The sequence below is a fragment of the Dendropsophus ebraccatus genome, chromosome 1, assembly GCF_027789765.1.
Source record: "Dendropsophus ebraccatus isolate aDenEbr1 chromosome 1, aDenEbr1.pat, whole genome shotgun sequence".
Classification (NCBI taxonomy): Eukaryota; Metazoa; Chordata; class Amphibia; order Anura; family Hylidae; genus Dendropsophus; species Dendropsophus ebraccatus.
In genome coordinates this window covers 119624927-119644377 of record NC_091454.1, presented here as the reverse complement: position 1 = coordinate 119644377, position 19451 = coordinate 119624927, and positions in this window count along the sequence as shown.

Below are 19451 nucleotides of genomic sequence, written 5' to 3'. Positions count from 1 at the left end.
CACACTGTAAGTGGGGATCAGTGTGTGTCAGCTATTACCTGCAAATGGTAGCAGCAGGGATTCGGGGCAGGGGGCATAGCCCAGCACTAGGGCCCAGGGAGGGGATGTAGTTGCACTGCAGGGGGGGACCTACCTACGTACACCTGCTGTGGGGGTGAGTGAAGAGACAGCACCAGCGCCGGAGGAAGTCCCCGCTCTGCTCACCCAGCGGTATCATAGGAGCCAGGAGACAGGAAGTTCGGAACAGGTCGGCCCGGCTTCAGAACACACTATTCTGCCAGGTTAGCTGATGTCAGGACAAAGGTCCTGAACAGCTAACTGGGAACATGACAGCCTGGCCGGGCCCCCTGATGTGCCGGGCCCCGTAGCAGCGGCTACGGCTGCTACTGCGGTAGTTCCGCCCCTGCTTCAGCCTCCATCCTAGGTGCTTGCCTGGACGGTTCCCAAAGTGGGGTGAGTGCCTTGAGGGGAGAGCCTTTGCTGCAGGACATACCAGTGTGTCCTCCCAGTGCACGAGGAGCCGCCATATTGCTCCCACACGTGGGACCAGAGGCAGCCCCTGGCGGCAGCCTGCCTCTGAACACTCTGCTCCTCATCTCCTGCTGGGAATCACACCACTGGGGGATAGCCCTCTTTAGTTCATCCTGCAGGGTTTATGTGACAGTTACACAAGTGCTCCTTGCAAAATACTTGTCCTCCACGTGAGCACTTAGTCCGGCAGCTCTGTCTGACTGATAATCTCCTGCCTTTGTCCAGTCTGCATGTCGGCACTTTCTACAGACATTAACTCCTGCACTGCTGAGCTCCTGTAAGCCTGCTAGCTCATATCTCATCACCCTCAGCTGTCCAATGAGTGTTAGGTACCTGCAGGGCCGATTCAAGGGTTTCTGCCGCCTGAGGCAAACCTCAGGCGGCCGTCCCGAGTGATAGCCGGCATCCCCCCGGACCACCTCCCCCCCCCCCGCCGCCGCAGCAGCAGCCATCTACTCACCTGTCCCACACCGCAGCCGGCCCGCGATCTCTGCTGTCTCCACATCCCGTCAGGTCCCGCGATGTCACCCTGCAGCTGTCACGGACCTCCAGGCTGTGGTGAGTGAGTGGGGTGATCGGGTCGCGCGGGGCGGTCCCGCGCGACCCGATCCCCCCAGCGCGTCCCCCACCGACCTCGGGCACTCACCACAGCCTGGAGGTCCGTGACAGCTGCAGGGTGATGTCGCGGGACCTGACGGGATGTGGAGAGCGCGGGCGACGGGACAGGTGAGCGGCCGCTGTCATTTTTGTTAAGTGATACTTAACAAAAATGACAGCAGGGGGGACATAATGCCGCCCCCTGCCGGACCGCAAATTCTGCCGCCTGAGGCGGAAGGCTCATTCCGCCTCATGGCAGAAGCGGGCCTGGGTACCTGCATTCCTCTCCATCTACTCCTGCATTCACTCTGATTAACCCCTTCAGTACCAGTGATGAGTGTTCTGTGAGTGCTACACTCCACTTTCTGTGACTTTTCAGACAATAAGAAAGTTAATCCCTTGATTAAAAGACCTTCTTTGTGGTGTCTCATAAGCCACATTACACCTGCTTCTGCACTCACTGTGATTAACCACCTCTTGACCCTCTGCTGGATTTACCTTATACTTACTGACAGCACTTGTACCTGGAAAGATAGGCGTGAAACGGTCATAGGCCGGGAGGGAGCATCCTCTTGTTTTCCTGTAAAGAGTGTTTATATTTCAATAAAAGTGAATTTTATGGTGAGTGCCACTAAAGATTATTTTTTACATATGCTGATATGAATGGACTTTTGCAAGAAGAGAACGACCTACACCTGTGAAAGAGGGAAGTGTCACTTTGCACATATAGGCTATGTTCACACTACGTATGTTTACGGCCTTAGTGCAAACCGCGAATATACGCACGTAGTTTTGAGGTTGATGCGTTCGCTTGAAAGTATACGATATACGGCTGCACAGTGCACACTACGTATGAGCTTACGGCCGGATCGTATACGGCGCCGTGAAAAATGAACACGACCATTGTTTGAGGACGAAAATGTTGAAACTCACGGCCGTGGATTTCCATGCGGTCCCGTACAAAGTACTTATTTCAGCCAAATTGAACTTGATTTTTTCGATCTAAAAGGTTCTGTGTGGTTTACGGGGCTGGGCGAAGATTTCCAAGTAAATGACCTACCTCAGATCGCTTCGAAACAAGCTAGGGAAGCATAACTGTACTACGGGCTACGTGTCTATTTTTCCCACGCCCGTAGTTTTAGCCGCACATGTATGGCGGCGTACGAAATGCGGCCGGACATGTATGCAGTGTGAACATAGCCTTATATTGTATGCTGGGATCTGTAGTGCCGGTGATTTCTCATATCGGACTATTAACCCCTTAGCGACCCATGACGTGTCTGATACGTCATGGTGCCGCTCGGGGTGTTCAGAGAGGGGTCCCGCCGGGACCCCGCTCTGAACGGCGCTGATCTCGGCTGACACGTGCAGCCGGGCAGTGCCTCTATTAGCCGGCGCGGGTCCCGTTGCCACGCCGGCTAATTAAGCCTCTAAATGCAGCTGTCAACCTGACAGCTGCACTTAGATGCTGTGCTCTCCGTGTCCCTGGTGTCTAGTGGGACGGATCTCGCCCCCGCGATGCGATCGCGGGGGGGAGATCCGTTCTTCTGCCCGTGCCGGGCCTCAGCGTCGGAATGACGCTGATCCCGGCTCGGCAATAGATTGCTATGGCCTGCAGCAGGCCATAGCAATCTATGACCGATCTGATCGATCTTTGCTGTGTATATACACAGCATTGATCTCTATGAGAGATCAATGCTGTTTATATACAAGTCCCCCAAGGGGGCTTCTAGTTAAAGTTAAAAAAAAAGTAAAAAAGTGTTTTTATTAATAAAAAATCCCCTCCCCTAATAAAAGTCCAAATCACCCCCCTTTTCCCATTTTATAAATATAAATTAATAAATAAATAAACATATTTAGTATCGCCGCGCGCGTAATCGGCCGAAATATTAATTAATCACATTCCTGATCTCGCACGGTAAACGGCGTCAGCGCAAAAAAATTCCAAAGTGCAAAATTGCGCATTTTTGGTCGCATCAAATCCAGAAAAAATGTAATAAAAAACGATCAAAAAGTCGTATATGCGCAATCAAGGTAACGATAGAAAGAACGCATCATGGCGCAAAAAATGACACCTCACACAGCCCCATAGACCAAAGGATAAAAGCGCTATAAGCCTGGGAATGGAGCGATTTTAAGGAGCGTATATTTGTTAACAACGGTTTGAATTTTTTACAGGCCATCAGATACAATAAAAGTTATACATGTTATATATCATAGTAATCGTAACGACTTGAGGAACATGCATAACAAGTCAGTTTTACCATAGGACGATGCAAAACTCCCCGAAATCAAAACAAATTCGTTTTTTTTTCAATTTGACAGCGCAAATGATTTTTTTCCAGTTTCGCAGCATATGTTATGGAAAAATAATGCCTGTCATTGCAAAGTACAATTGGTTTCGCAAAAAATAAGCGCTCATATACGTCTCTAGGTGAAAAAATGCAAGCGCTGTTGACTTTTAAACTTAAAATGGAATAAGCAAAAGCGCAAAAACGAAAATTGGCTTTGACCTTAAGTGGTTAATATAGATATCAATTATAGGTTTAACGAGAATCAAGCAAGTCTGTCTTTTGTTAAATATAATGTTATTACCATTATGCAATTTAATAAAACATAAATATACATTAATACATATAAAATAAACAATAACAAATAACAAATAAAATGATTAGTATTTTAACCCCTTACCCTGACTTCAGGGGGAGCAGCCCCGCACACATCAGAGTCCAGGGAGGCAAGGGTAATGACAGGCAGCTGCGATCCCACAGCTGCTTGCCATCAACCCCTTAAACGCTGCGATCTATAGCAATCGCAGCTTTAGGCTATGTTCACACCACATAACTTTTTGTAAAAGTACGGCCGTTGTTGCAATCGGCAACAGCGGCCGCACTTTTTACGAAAAGCTACGCTGCTTAGCCTTCTATAAGATCCCGGCCAGGGCATATACACATAGTATACACTCTGGCCGTGATCTCTCGCAGCGCCGCAAAGAACTGACATGTCAGTTTTTTGTGGCCGCTATTCAATGAATAGCGGTCACAGAAAGCTCTGTCAGTTCACACAATGAAGCGAGTGGCTCCGGCCATTTGCTTCATTGTGTGCTGTGGGGAGTTCTGATTCGAGCGTGCAAGGATGCGCTCGTATCAGAACTCTGCGGTCCGAAAGACCATCCAGCCTGTACTGCAGTACCGGCCAGGATGATCTTTTCAGAGACCGGCCGCTCCGCGACCCAGAACGGCCGGTCTCTTACGTCATGTGAACATGGCCTTAAGGTACTCAGTGACAGAACAAGCCATACTGCAGGGGTCCCGATTGCTTCTGCTGACGTGCAGGGGTAAGTCACTTACCTCCGTCCTGTCAGATCGGCCATCTATGGATAGAGTCTGCTGTCAGACAGGCTCTATGCATAGATAGCCGATAACACTGGCATAGCATAGATCAGTATGTGCAATCTAATGATTTCATGATTAAAGTAAAAAAAAAGTTTTTTAAAAAAAGTGTAATTAAAAAAAAAGGTTTTTAAAGTATAAAATTCTGTAGTGCTGGATAACCCCTTTAATTTGACCCGGGCACGAAAAAGACTGATTTTCTGAAATACCTAACTTACCTATTCACACTACGTTCTTTTTGAGTTAAGAACAAACGCTGTTTGCTATGGAATTAGCATCCATTCTTTACTGCAGGGGCAACATTGCATTGAAGCCAATGCAATTCCGTCTGCTGTGTTCACAAATCGCTATTTCTAAAGAATGGGCATTAAATAATGTACCTGCCTGTTATTTCCGGATGCTGTTCATCAAACAGTGTCCGGAAATAATAGCTGTTCGTTCACACAACGTAAAGTTGGCCGACGGACCCACTTAACATTGTAGTGGCTAATTTATATGGTACCTTCAAGTCAATTGTAAAAAAAGAAAGTTCCTGCAGCCGATACAGAGGTATCAACTGCAGGAACATCCCATTTGCAGCCCCGTGGTCGGCAGTTTAATTTAGTTAAATGTAGTGTGAACATTTGTAAAAACTTTTGATATGTTATCTAGACACGTGGAAGGTTTTAAATCCTGATTACAAGGGTTGGGCTGACCAAGTGTCTGTGTTCTTTAATTAGTCAAATTGGGCAGTCAGCTGGGAAGGGCACAGCCGTGGGCTTTACCTGGCTGGCTATACATAATGATCACAGCAGGTCTCAGGACTGAGACCCAGTGCAATCTAAACTTTTGACATGTCTTTTTACAAATTACACTAACAAACATTCTCCATTATTAAGGCTATGTTCACACAACCTTTTTCAGCTCCGTTTAAAATGACATTCGTCATTTTGAGTCTAAAATAACGGATGTCATTTAGCTGTCTAGCCTTCCCTCCCAGCTGCTGGTACATTATTCAACTTTGGGTTTACTAATTGCCCTTTAGGTCCTTTGAATTTAATAGTAAAAACAGAGAAAGAAAGGTGAGAAAAGAAAAACTGTGTGAAGAAGTAATAAAAAAAAGTCCGCTGTTTGCAAAAGACGTCCGAAAATAATGATCATGAACATTATTTTGACGTCCTCAGTAAAAACGTCCGTTATTCAATACATTGTGTGCATTGGATGTCCGTCTTTCCATTGAATTCAATGCATTGCTATTGAAGTCAGTTAAATCGCGCCAAAAACGGATGTTATTTTTAAATGGCAAAATCAGCTGCCTTTTCTTTATTTTTGACGTTGTGTGAACATAACCTCAAGAAGACACCTGCTGGACTTCTGGAATATAATATAAAGGTTCTCGTGTCTAAATTACATTGTTGACCATTTTATTATTTTTCTTTCCCTTTGATATGGTTTGCCTCATGTAGCCCACATCTTCAATTATGCCTTTGGCTTTACAAAAGTGAGAGGACTCTTACTACATAGCACTTGTACTTTTTGTTAAGTGTTGCAAGTTTTCAGTAAGTAAAAGATACTGGTGTACTGGCTTCCTGTACTTAAAAAAAAAAAAAAAAAAAACTCTGGACTAATTGTTAGCATTATTAATGAGGGAAGTTGCTTCGGAACTTGGTTCGGTTTTGCATTTGACTTCCAGTGCCTGGAGAAGTTGGATGTAGCTTTAGGATTGGCTGAGCAAGCATTTCCTCCAGGGTCAACATTCCAGAGAAAGTGTGGAGTAACATAGAGCAAGGAAATATCTGCTACAGATGATCAGGGCAAGTGAATTAAATTCCACTTCAGAGGATGGCTCAGAAGTGCCAGTGGCGGCTGCAGGGAGTGGGCAGAAGATAGAAGGACATTGGCTAGTTTGAACAGGTATGTATAAAGTTTATTATTTTGCACTTTTAAAGCAAGGACTCCACAGACATCGCTAACCTCCGTGCAGCCATTGCTGCATGATTATCAAGCCGTGTAACAGTCTCAGTAAGTGAGCGTCGATCTAGCAGATGAGTGCTCGCTTACACTAGTCATCAGGCCATAGCTTAGCTTTGCCATAGGCCAACAAAGCATTGCACCTTGTTTGGTAATTGCCATAAGGTTTAAATTAGTTAACCTAAAGCCTCAAACTATTTTCTTGTTTCTGTTTGAACCCTATGCTTGCTTGACAGGTCTGCAGAATATGAACTCTGTAAAGAAGCTTTTTAATCTAAAGGCTTGATTTTTTTACCATACTTTATACCCTCTAGACCACAGTGTATGTGAAATTATGGGTTAATATTAAGACGCACTCATGTTTTACTTGAAAAATGATGAGCAATAAAAATCCAGATATTGCTTTTAACATAAAACATTAGTTTGACCAATAGCTCAATAAATGAATACCATTATATATTGATGTTAATCTTATATTTATATTAAAAAGTAATGAAAACTGTGGAGAGAATTTTATTAATTTCCAACAAGCAAAGACATTACAGCAAAGCTGCAAAATACCCAAGACATGAGTCTACCATTAAGGCATCTTATAAGGACCAACTGATCAGTCCAACACACAGGGTAAGATATAGGCTACTTCACATAGGGAGGCATTTATTAAGTCCGGCGTTTTTTACGCCGGACGTAAAAATGCCCCCGCAGCTCCGGCGCTACGGAGATTTATGTAGAGGCGGACTGCCTCTACATAAATCCAGTGCGCTCCGTTGCGCACCGCCGAAAACCTACGCCAGCTGAGGACTGGAGTAGGTTTTCGGCGTACATTTTGGCGGAACGGATGATAAATCGCGCAGACTCAGAGTCCGCGCCCTCCGTTCCGCCCACTCTCCGCCCCTTTTCCGCCCCCTTTCCGCCCCCTGGCGTACTCGGCGGAAAGTGCCGATTTGCGAATATTTTATTCGCAAATCCGCCATTTTTGCTTAAAAAAAGACGCAAATCGGCACTTTCCGCCGAAAATCATCCATTCGCCGGATGATACATGTGGCCCATAGTCTTCTTTTATGGTGCTTTAAATGCATGGCACTTTTTAAATGTAACATGCACTATTTTGTTCACACAATTTTTATTTGTCAAGTGCCATGCTGCTTTTAGACAAAAAAAGACACTGGCCCAAATAATGCCACCAAAACACCACAAACCAAAACTATTTATCTGCAAAAATTTTAAAGCTATATGTGGTACAGATGGAAAAAAAATCATAAGGTATTATGTGACCCATCTAGTTAATGCAAAATTTTTTGAAATTTTGCTGATCTATTTCCTGATCGCCAGGGACAGATGGGAAATAGCCTCCTCCTTCACCTGATTTCACAAGTTTTACACTAGCCTTCAGAAGTAAATCGATTTCTGAGGCTGCCACATGGCCTTGGGAGCGTCAGATTTATTGAGAGGCGTGCATCTTTCAATACATCTGGCATGTGACAAAGGGGTGAGGATTTAGTTAAGATCGGTGTACTCCAGTCTTGATAAATCCCCCCCTTGTATGTAGTGAATGTTATATTTTACTGTAGACTTTAAAGCAACATCTCACAGCAAAAACAATAAAGAAAAAATCAAACAATCCTTCGGAAAACAAAAATGAATATGTGGTGTTTTCCAGAAAAACGCTAATTGTGAAACCAGCCTTAAAAATAACATGAGTACACACATGCTCGGTGATAGCCATTATATTTCAGTTTAGAAATGTATGCACATAATGAAAGCTTATATTACTAATTCATGGTCCACAGGTACATGCATAATTGAGAAATATCTCTTGCATATCCGTGCTCACAGTATGAAGCAGGGAAAATGGCTGAGATAGCTCTTTCACAAAAAGGGAAAATTAGTATTTCTTCTTTAAATCTCTCCAATCTGAACACTGTCAGTTGCAGTTCAAGGGTTTGCTTTTACAAACAATGGTGAAGATGAAGAACCAAGGGCTTCCACGTAGATGCATATCTGCTGCCATTTGACCTAACATCGCTTTGACAAATTGCAATGGCTAGAGGACACCAGCACCAAGGAATAATGAGATACTATCCCCAAAGATTGTGCTTGCTTGGAATATATATTAAAAGATAATAAAGCCTTCCAGAAATACATTTGAAATTGTAACTAGCCAGGAAGATCATGCATTTTACAAGAATGAATTCCTAGATATATCTTGCTTTACGAGGTATCCTACTATATTTACTATTTCTATGGCCTCTAGATGCTTTTGGAATAAAATAAAAAATATTTTTAGCACTTCCAGGTACATGCTGCTAACATGAACAACAAACACTACAAATATAAAATGCCACAGCTCTGTACACATCAGTCATTTTAAATAACTATAGTACCATCCAAGCACACAATATATCACATGTGGCAAGGAAAAAAACCTCACTAGAGAAGTGGAATTTAATTTAAATTGTATATTCACTGGATGAATATTAATGACAATCCTTGCAAGGAAAGTATTCAAAAATTAAACCAATTGATTAACTGTGAAGATATGAAATTTAAATATCACATGACTTATTGTGTAAGCACTTGAGGACCAGGCTATTGTTGAACTTTAGAACTGAAACAATTGACATTATCCATTTACATTCTATCAGTCATAACTTTTTGTTTTTGTTATATTTGATGTAGCTGTATGAGACTCTTTTTGTTTGTGGGACACAGAGACCTATATTTAACATTCCATCCCTGGCTGCTGGTATTTTCAAATTTTTTTTCAATGCACACAACATATGTCAAATATTTGCGTGCTAGTGTGGCAAAAATATTTTAAAATGTTGACTTCACCATAATTTTCTGTCTATAGACAAAAAGTGGGTGTTCTAGTGGGGGGGGGGGGGGGAAACACCAGATTTTTGTTGATTTTCTGAGAAATCCATCCACTGGTGGAAAAGACACCAATTACGAGTTGGTCTAAAATCATTGTAGGGCTATGTTCTCACTTTAACCACATATTGGGGGAAGGCGGCCATCTCGTTTAATAGATGCCTGCTAAGAATTATCGTGATCTTTATTAGCGACCATCTATATAATGAGACAGCTGCCGTCCCCGATGTGTTTCTGAAGTGGGAACATTGCCTTGGTTTGTGTTCCTTAATTTTTTTTTGTTTCTGTCCCATAATGGTGGCAATGTTCTTTCATGTGTGTATTGTAATGTAAATGATGTTAAAATATCATTTATACCTTCACCACTAAATGCTATACATATATTACTATATACACATCTATAAACAGCTATACAGTATATGTTGGTGGTTGTTAGGAGGTGTAGGGAATGGATTCATGAGCTGAGCCCGCTACATACACAGCCAGTACCAGCTTGTATTACTTGTTATAAACTGTTGACATATTAGAAAAAACTACTCTAGGTAGAAGCTACAGAACAACCAGCCATATTGCTGCTGTCTTCTCCACTAGAGATTCAAATTTCTTTTTTTTTGTCTCCAGACAATTGTAGGTGACTGCCAAAAAAATGTCTGTACATCAAATTAATAAATCCATTCTATTTCTCATAGGAAAATCAAGTTATTTGAGCAACTTAGAATACGCCATAGTCATCTTTGAGTTTGTGGGCTTTCATGTTTCATGGCTGAGCTGTTGTTACTCCTAGGTGCTTAAATTTTAACATAAACAGGGCTTATCTATCAAATAACTTCATAAACTGATTTGTGGTAAAGCTGGTATCCTTTGATTGCGTAGCTGTGTGTTGATTTTATGCACCACTTTCTAATGGGTGTAGGTGTCCACATTGTAAGGCCATACAGTATATTACCTTGTTTAGATAATCTGCTTACAATTATAATTTTGGTGCAATATTATGTAAAACTGTGATTATTGGGAGTCCATCATTTTTCTGTGTTTTTAGAATCCTGGAATTCTGCTATGCAGAAAACTATGCCAATAACAGCAATGAGATCACTAAAATCACCTTTTATAAAATCTTTTAAATGACAGACACGCTTTATGCAGATTCATTGTGATCTGTATGTCTGTTTTTGATGGTGAGCAGACATAAGTATCATGTCGGCAATGCTTATTGCTGAAAAAAGCTGTTCTACTTTGTAGCAGAAGGAACATCTGCAACAAAGTTCACAATAGATATGAATTTTAATCTAATTGCATAATTATTTACTTAAGTAAACTCAGTGTGATGGTTCCAATTAGGACTGCATGCTTACAATGCCGCTGCTTATTTTCTTTCTCGATGCCTCAGTTACAACTTTCCCAGTTAATTACTTTAAATAAATAAAACCTCAGTGGTGCTCTTTGTATCTAGTCCATTAAGAATTTAATTTATTTGTTGAACATAAGGGTAAACAAAGGAAAAAATTCTTCATAATGTGGCGCACTGGGCAATGGGTATTCTACTTTATGAGTAGACTGTGCAAACATGCTTACCTAGCAAAGGGACAATGACATTATATTTCCTTATGGCAGAGGTCACAACCTCTATACTGTAACTTGTTGGTCACAAAAAACTTTAAATGGTAGTGACGTCCAAAATATTAACACAAAACATGAAAAAAACACAAAATCATGACATTTTATATTTATTTTCAAACATAACAAATATTTTTGACATGATGGTAGTAAACCTTCCAAACTGGCATACCTGCAATATGGTAAAGGGGGTATTCCCACTTCAAGAAGTTAAAGGGGTTGGCTACTTTGTAGTAAAATAGTTCAGTGTAAAGTATTAGTAACTGTACTCATTGTATAAACTGACAGCAGCTCCCTGTGTAACTCATATAGCTAATATCAGACTCCCTTCCTCCAGGCTGTGCATAAGATGGCCGACATGGAGGAGCATGTGACCATGCTCCGCCCCCAATGTCCACTGGGGGAAGGGCATGGTCACATGCTCCCCCATGTCAATCTTATGGAGGAAACACCACAGAGCAGGACAGCCCAGTCTAGAGGAATGGAATCGGATTTTAGCTCTATGAGGAACACAGGGAGCTGCTGTCAGTATATACAGTAAGGGCAGTTTCTGGTTAATTTTGACAACAGGGTGAATTGTGATAAAAGCGCACCCCCCCCCCCCCTTCCCCTCCGGAGTGATGTCTGGGGGGGAATGAGTGGGTGTTGGATTGGGTTGTTGCTAGAAAAAAGAAGTGTGTGTATTATGACATAGAGTAGTGTTACCTTTGAAAAGTCACTCAGGTGACGTTTTCTTTGACCTGAGGCGTCACTTTCCTTTCCCTCTCCATCTGGCCTGGACCACAATGATTATTTCTTGCAGCTACAATTCATCTCTTCAGAACCTGCCAGACAAACATCTTAGGCTCTGCACTTTCACAACAACTTCATTCCACATTTTTGTGTCATATACAGTAAAGTCAATAGGTATGTGGGTAGCCCCCTGCATGTAGGATCCCCTGCTGTGCCCCAATATAGTTATAATGTCCCTGCTGTGCCCCATATAGTAATAATGTCCCTGCTGTGCCCCTATATAGTAATAATGTCCCTGCTATGCCCCATATAGTAATAATGTCCAATTCTCTGCTGTGCCCCCACCTATAGTAGTAATGCCCCCTGCCCTGATGTGCCACCATATACTAATGATACCCCCTGCAATGTCTTTATGTAATATTAACTCCTATGTTTCCCTCCGTATAGTAATAATGTCCCCTGCTGTGCCACCATATAGTAATAATACCCCATGCTTTGCCTCCATATAATATAAATGCCCCCTGCTGTGTCCCACCATATAGTAATAATGTCCCCCTGGCCTGCTGTGTCCCCATAGTAATAATGTCCCCTACCCCACTTTGCCACCATAGTTAATGTATACTTCCCTGCTGTGCCACCGTAGTTAATGCCCCCTTCCCTGCTGTGCCATCATAGTTAATACTCCCTTCCCTGCTGTGCCCCCATAGTAACTGCCCACTGTCTGGCTATGTCCCCATAGTAATAATGCCCCTTCCCTGCTTTGCTGCCATAGTCAATGCTGACTGGATGCGGGCGACGTAGGAAGGTAGTTGGCGCCCAGATGAGATGACATACGACCTTTTTGACTTAACTTTTTATCATTTTTTTTCTGGGATGTGACCAAAAATCTGCTATTTTGCACTTTGGTGGGTTTTTGCACTTACACTGTTTACCATGCAAGATCAAGGATGTTATAATTTACCGTGTTTCTCCTAAAATAAAACCTGCCCTAAAAATAAGACCTAGCTTAATTTTCCATTATTTTTGGAGTAGGCTTGAAATATAAGCTCTGCTCCAAATATAAGCCCTAGTTGAAGTCAGATGACCAGATTCCTGATACTGGATGGGTGAGCATCAGACAATCAGTTTCAGACTTGTCATGCTCTTTACCCACCTGCTCAGCACAAGCTACAGTGGAAGCAGGAGTGGTAAGAAGATGCATAGTAGGGAACATTGAATACGAGAGGATAGAGGGTACATGGGCCAACTACAAAGGGGAGGTGTAAAGTATGGGGACTACCTGCAGAGGGGGAGTGTATACAGTATACATTCAGGGGAATACAGTACAGGGGAATAACTACAGAGGGGAGAGGGTATGGGAAGGTTCTTAATGCAGGGGGGATGTAAACAGTATGAGGGAAGATGAAACAGAGAAACACAATAATAATTTGTGAGATTCTGGATGCGGCGATACCAAATATGTTTTTTTTTTTATTTATTTAAAAAATTGGAACATGGGGGGGGGATTTTGCTACAGGATAGATTGCTTTTATATATTAAAAAGCATTCTTTTTTTCATAATTTTTCTAGTCTCTCTAGGGGACTTCTATGAGCAATAAACTGATTGCTCATAGGGATCAATGCAGTATATATGTACTGCATTCATCCATTATTCATTATGCTTTATTGCTTCTGGCAACCCAGGAGGCCTAGCAGAGGCTTTAGGATGCTTTTAGAATGGATCGTCTCCCCGCAATTTTGCAGCTTGGAGCCACTGCGCCACCAATAATGCTTACTGGAGCCATTTAAATGCCACTGTTTTGACAGTAGCATTTAAATGGTAAAATAGCCAGCTCAGAAAATCAATTTAATAGCAGCCAGGAGACTATGGGGAAGATTTATCAAACTGGTGTAAAGTAGAATTGTTTTAGTTGCCCCTAGCAACCAATCAGATTCAACCTTTCATTTTTCTAAGAACCTGTAAGGAATGAAAGGTGGAATCTGATTGGTTGCTAGGGGCAACTATGACAATTCTACTTTACACCAGTTTGAGAAGAGCTTGCATCATAAGCCCCCTATATACCCTGTTACCAGTGCTATGACATATGTGGTATGTAATGGTGCTTTAACAGAGCCAATTTTTGCTTTTCGCTTTCATTTTTTCCTTCTCATGTTTAAAAGGCCATAGCGCTTGCATTTTTTTTTATAGGATGGGATTTTTTATAAATTAAAAAACTTTTAGCTTTTTTACATACTATGGGGGACATTTATTAAGTCCGATGTTTCTTACACCGGACTTAAAAATGTCCCCGCATCTCCGGCGCTACGGAGATTTATGTAGAGGCGGACTGCCTCTACATAAATCCTGTGCGCTCCGGTGCGCACGGCTGAAAACCTGGAGTAGGACTGGAGTAGGTTTTTGGCGTATCTTTTAGAGAAAAAAAAATAGTTCCACCCCAACCACACCCCCCCCCGCCCCCCCCCCCCGGCGTAAAGCGCCAGTTTGCGAATATTAAAATATTCGCAAATCGTCTCTTTATGCCGAAAAACATATGTACGCCACTTGATACATGTCCCCCTATAACTGTCCTCCTGGGGGACTTTTATAACTACTGTACTGATCTCTTATAGAGACTGCATTGATCTATGAGATCAGTGCTCCATTACTATGGATTGCTTACTGCCGGCCCGGACAGAAGCATGGATTGCGCGGGGGGTGATCTAGGCTAGTGCTTTTCATTGCATTTAAATGCAACTGTCAGTTTTAACAGCTGCATTTAAATGGCAAATTAGCCAGGCACGGCAATCGCCCGCACCCGCTAATAGCCCTGGTCCCCGACTGCTATCAGTGTGAACCCATACAGGTAAGTCATCAGTCCTTAAGGGGTTATGGAGTTAATGCCAGATTCCTTTTTTAGTAAACACCAGTATATATATTTTCATATGACTTCATTTATGTTTGATTTTGGTAGCCACTGGTGTTATTTTCCCTTTAGTTTTATCAATGTATTCTAAAGTCTCTAGGTTTTTAACAATACTTTGCTTTTACATATATTTGAGACTCACTGGGGGAGATTTCTTAGGACTGGCATACTCACATAAAGTCTTGCACCAGTTAACCTGACCAATTTTACTAAGAGGTGCATGCCTGTTAGTAAAGCTAGCCAGACCTGCACTTGCAAAAAATTTACATCTGTTCCAAAGCAGGTGTAGATTTTTGCATGGTTTACACCTATTTCCAGACATGAACCATGATAAAACAAAATAGTCCCAGCACTCATTATTTCCAACTGTGCTAAGGCCTTTTCTGGTCAGGTCTGCATCCTGTGTTATGTGCTGAATGTTCCTGAATCTGCTGTCATTATAACAGCCAAATTAGAAGAATAGCAGAACATCATGTGGTAAGGGGGCCCCCTGGCATGCAGGTCCAGTTGCAATAGCTACGTTATTTATGGATCACTTTTGTTCTTGTCATACCTGCCTGTTTTTGAGGTTACTCACCCTTGTATGTATTTATATTTTGTTTTTGTTTTTTATCCTTGCTAAAAATGAATAAAAAATTTGTTTAAAAAAGGAATATGAAAAAGACAGAAGAAAAAAAATTGACAATAACTCCAAGATGGAGTTGACTAGTTTAATTATGCCAAAAGTTAGCATTTTAACCAGTGTGCACAACAGCAAGGAAAAGGGTACACCAAAGGAAATTTTTAAGCTAGAATGCCACCACTCTGCACCCCTACCAATAAGCTGTTCAAAGAGCTGCAAAAGCTATATCTGTGCGGAAGATAGTGCAAGGAGTTGGCTCTGTTCACTGTGTTGTTGCAGTGCCTGGTATTGCAGTTTAGCTCTTGTTTACTTCTAGCCCCTTTAACACATAGATCCTACCATGGCACCCCACTGATCAGATTGGTGGCTTATCCTGTGGATAGGCTATTAGTCATTTTAGCCCAGAAACCCCTTTAAATCTAGCCTTAAATTTGGGAAGAAAGAGTAATTTAAAGAAACAGAATTTAAGAAGAAGAATTTAACAGAAGTTAAGACAATACCTTTTTTGCTAATGTTATTTTTGAACGTAAGATTTTAGGTATTGGGTATAAGATTTTCAGGTGTTACATTAGTAATTTAGGCTATATTTATATAGCATCCCTAAATGTATTACTTGAACAGTTACTGTATTCTCCTTTTAAGATTCAATAAAATTTTATGTAGAATGGAACTTACTAAACCATGAAGGAAATATTGGCCCTTGTAAGTGCTGAGAAATAGCAGATGAGAAGTGTTATCTCTGTGGATGGTGGGGTAGATGTGTTCTAAGCAAACCTTACACATTTATTTTGCTTTACTTCCTTAGTCTTCTTCTGATCTAAAGGTCACATATACAGTCCCTGCATGCCATCAGACAGTGCCCTCATGGGTCCATATTGCCATATATCACCATATTAGTCCTCCATCCCTTATCTTCATCTACAGCTCATCTCTTTCCTCCCCTTATAAAAAAAAAAACTGATCTAATAACATATTATTACAAAATACTGTATAGAAATGATAATATATCACTTGACTGCACATAGTAAGGGAATCTCTGGATTACAAACCCAAAGAACATTATTTATTATAAGATTTTTTCATTGCCATTTATAGCAAATATTACATTTCCAAGTGTTTTATCAAGATTTGTGCAATACTGCCATCTAGTGTAAATATATTTATAGCCAGCAAAAATGATTATTGTGGAGAAAAACAAAACATCATGCTAGGTCATGCTACATACAATGCTAACATACCATGTTGCAATTACAAGTAAGGTATATAAGTATAGACCCCTTGTCCCCCCCCAAAATTTAATATATTGAATATATATATTGAAGTGATCGAAAATATGTACCCCAAAATATTATCAACAAAAACAACAAAGTGAGTGGTACAATAGTTAAAATGTAAGACATACACAGTTTTTTGTTAATTCTACATCTATGCTAAACATATGCCATTAAAAATTACTGCAGCGAGGGAAGAATGTCGTAGGTAAATATACAGTAACTGATAAACATATATCTATACTAAGATAATGAGAAATGAATTACTAAAGGGCAGACTAGATTGACCAAGAGGTCTGTTTCTGATGACAATCTTCTATGTTTCTATGCTTCTATCTGCACCCTAGGTTTATCACATAAGGCCATAATCCAATTACAGATTCTGGGACCCAGCCCAATTGCACGCAGGGTCGCTTTCAGAAATCCCCCGAAGATACAAGGAGACCCTCGCACATCTGTGTGAGATGAGGGGGACTGATTTTATTGTTTTGTCTCTGGATTCACAGCCAGGGCAAAGGCCTGCAAGATAATCATTGAACTTGGACATATAGCTGTCCAAAGAACCCTGAGAGTTCGAGGGCAGATTGTGCAGTCTCTTTGAACAATAAGGGAATTTCTCTAAGATGTTGAAAGGAAGGCAATACGTAGAATAGTAGTCTGGGGGAGCCAAGGGTGTAGCATTCTCATCAGCCATTTGCCACATTTGTCACTGTATTAATGATAACTTTTCATTGGATTTTTCCTGAGCCATAGATACTGTTTTTTGCAAGCTACCAAATATTTGGTATCTGAAGGAAAAAATTTTTATCTGTATATCAAATAAAGTGGTAGTTTTGTTTTGCAGTCTCTTTTGCTGTCAGGGAAGCATATGAAAGATTAATGTTTATGAGAGCATTTCTTCTTAAGTCTAGTATAAAGCATCTACGATGCCTGTCTGAGGGAGGGGGGGGGGACACTAAGTCATAGAAAAGAAAGAAAGTACAAAGTTGGTCCACAACAGTAATGGCAGAACTCTGTTGTCAACCCTTATGAGGGAGTCGTGGGAGAACCAGGCAGGTTAGAGCTTTCTACCATGCCTGTCTGTGACCCCTAGGGATTTTAAAAAACATGCTATACATCTTGAGACAATCAGATTTTTTTTTTTATTAGCAAAGACCAATATTCCCCTAATACAGTGCCAGTAGAATGGTACATAGGTGATTACGGTGCAGTTACTTCTAGTAACTCACAGGGGTGTCTTCAATAAAGAAATCACTGGTGATGTCTTCTCTTATAATATTTGTTAATTTCTGTTTCCCTTACGTCCCATTGGCATCACAACATATGGGGTATATTCGCCCCTGCGAATCTCCTCCTCCAGGTGGTATAAATAGGCTCCACCCCCCTTAGGCATCAGTCTTTTTTTACTTCGCTTGTCTGCAGCCCTAGGGGACTTTGTCCCTCCTCCTTAAATATTATATTAGCTACCTGTTGGATTCAGGTTTTTTCTTTCAGGTTAGCCATAGTGGTTACTGCAGGATCAGGTGCCCAGGTTGTATTGCAGAGCTATTTTCTTCTCTTAGTCCTGTTTTTTCTGTGTTTGTTGTACCTAGTGCTCGTGGAACGCAAATTGCGTATCTCCGAGCCGCCGCTGCCACTTCCGGTTCACGTCTAGGCTTTGGAACGCAACCTGCATTCCAGTGCTGTGACGTCACTACTTAGGGCGACCAGGAGGTGAGTAGTTCTGGCTTCTGCTGGTCTGTGACTGCATTATCTAGCTGAATTCACTCAATATTATTTGAAGAGATTCTGTGATTCTATCTCCTAAGCTACAAGTAAGTGTATTTGCTGCCATCCGGTGGCAGTTTTTGGCATCCCTAGCTATGCTGGAGTTTTTTTGCTACTTATACTGGATCATTATAGTAGTGTTTTTTTTCAGATGTCTGAAATTGATACCAGCCCTGCGGGCAAGAAAGCATCTAAGACGAATCACTTTACTTGTGCTGACTGTGAAACCCCATTACCGGACGGCTATGAATACCGTAAGATATCATCCGATTTAGATAAGAGTCATTTCTTCTTTCTAAGATATTAACCCCTTAAAGACAGAGCCAATTTCGATTTTTGCGTTTTCATTTTTTCCTCCTTGTGCTTAAAAGGCCATAGCACTTGCATTTTTCCACCTAGAGACCCACATGAGCCCTTATTTTTTGCGTCACTAATTGTACTTTGCAATGACAGGCTGAACTTTTGCATAAAGTACACTGCGAAACCAGAAAAAAATTCAAAGTGTGGTGAAATTGAAAAAAAAAACAACGCATTTTGTTTATTTGGGGGAAATGTGTTTTTACGCCATTTGCACTGGGGTAAAACTGACTTGTTATATATGTTCCTCAAGTCGTTACGATTAAAACGATATATAACATGTATAACTTATATTGTATCTGATGGCCTGTAAAAAAAATTCAAACCATTGTCAGCAAATATATGTCACTTAAATCGCTCCATTCCCAGGCTTATAGCGCTTTTATCTCTTGGTCTATGGGGCAGTGTGAGGTGTAATTTTTTGCGCCATGATGTGTTCTTTCTATCGGTACCTTGATTGCGCATATATGACTTTTTGATCGCTTTTTATTACAATTTTTATGGATTTGATGCATCCAAAAATGCGCAATTTAGCACTTTGGGATTTTTTGGGCGCTGACGCAGTTTACCGTGTGAGATCAGGAATGTGATTAATTAATAGTTCGGGCGATTACGCACGCGGCGATAGCAAACATGTTTATTTATTTATATATTTACTTTTATTTATAACCTGGGAAAAGGGGGGTGATTCAGACTTTTATTAGGGGAGGGGGATTTTTATTAATAATGACACTTTTTTTTTTAACTTTTACACTTATACTAGAAGCCCCCCCAGGGGACTTCTAGTATAAGTGCACTGATCTCTCATAGAGATCTCTGCAGCATAGATATGCTGCAGAGA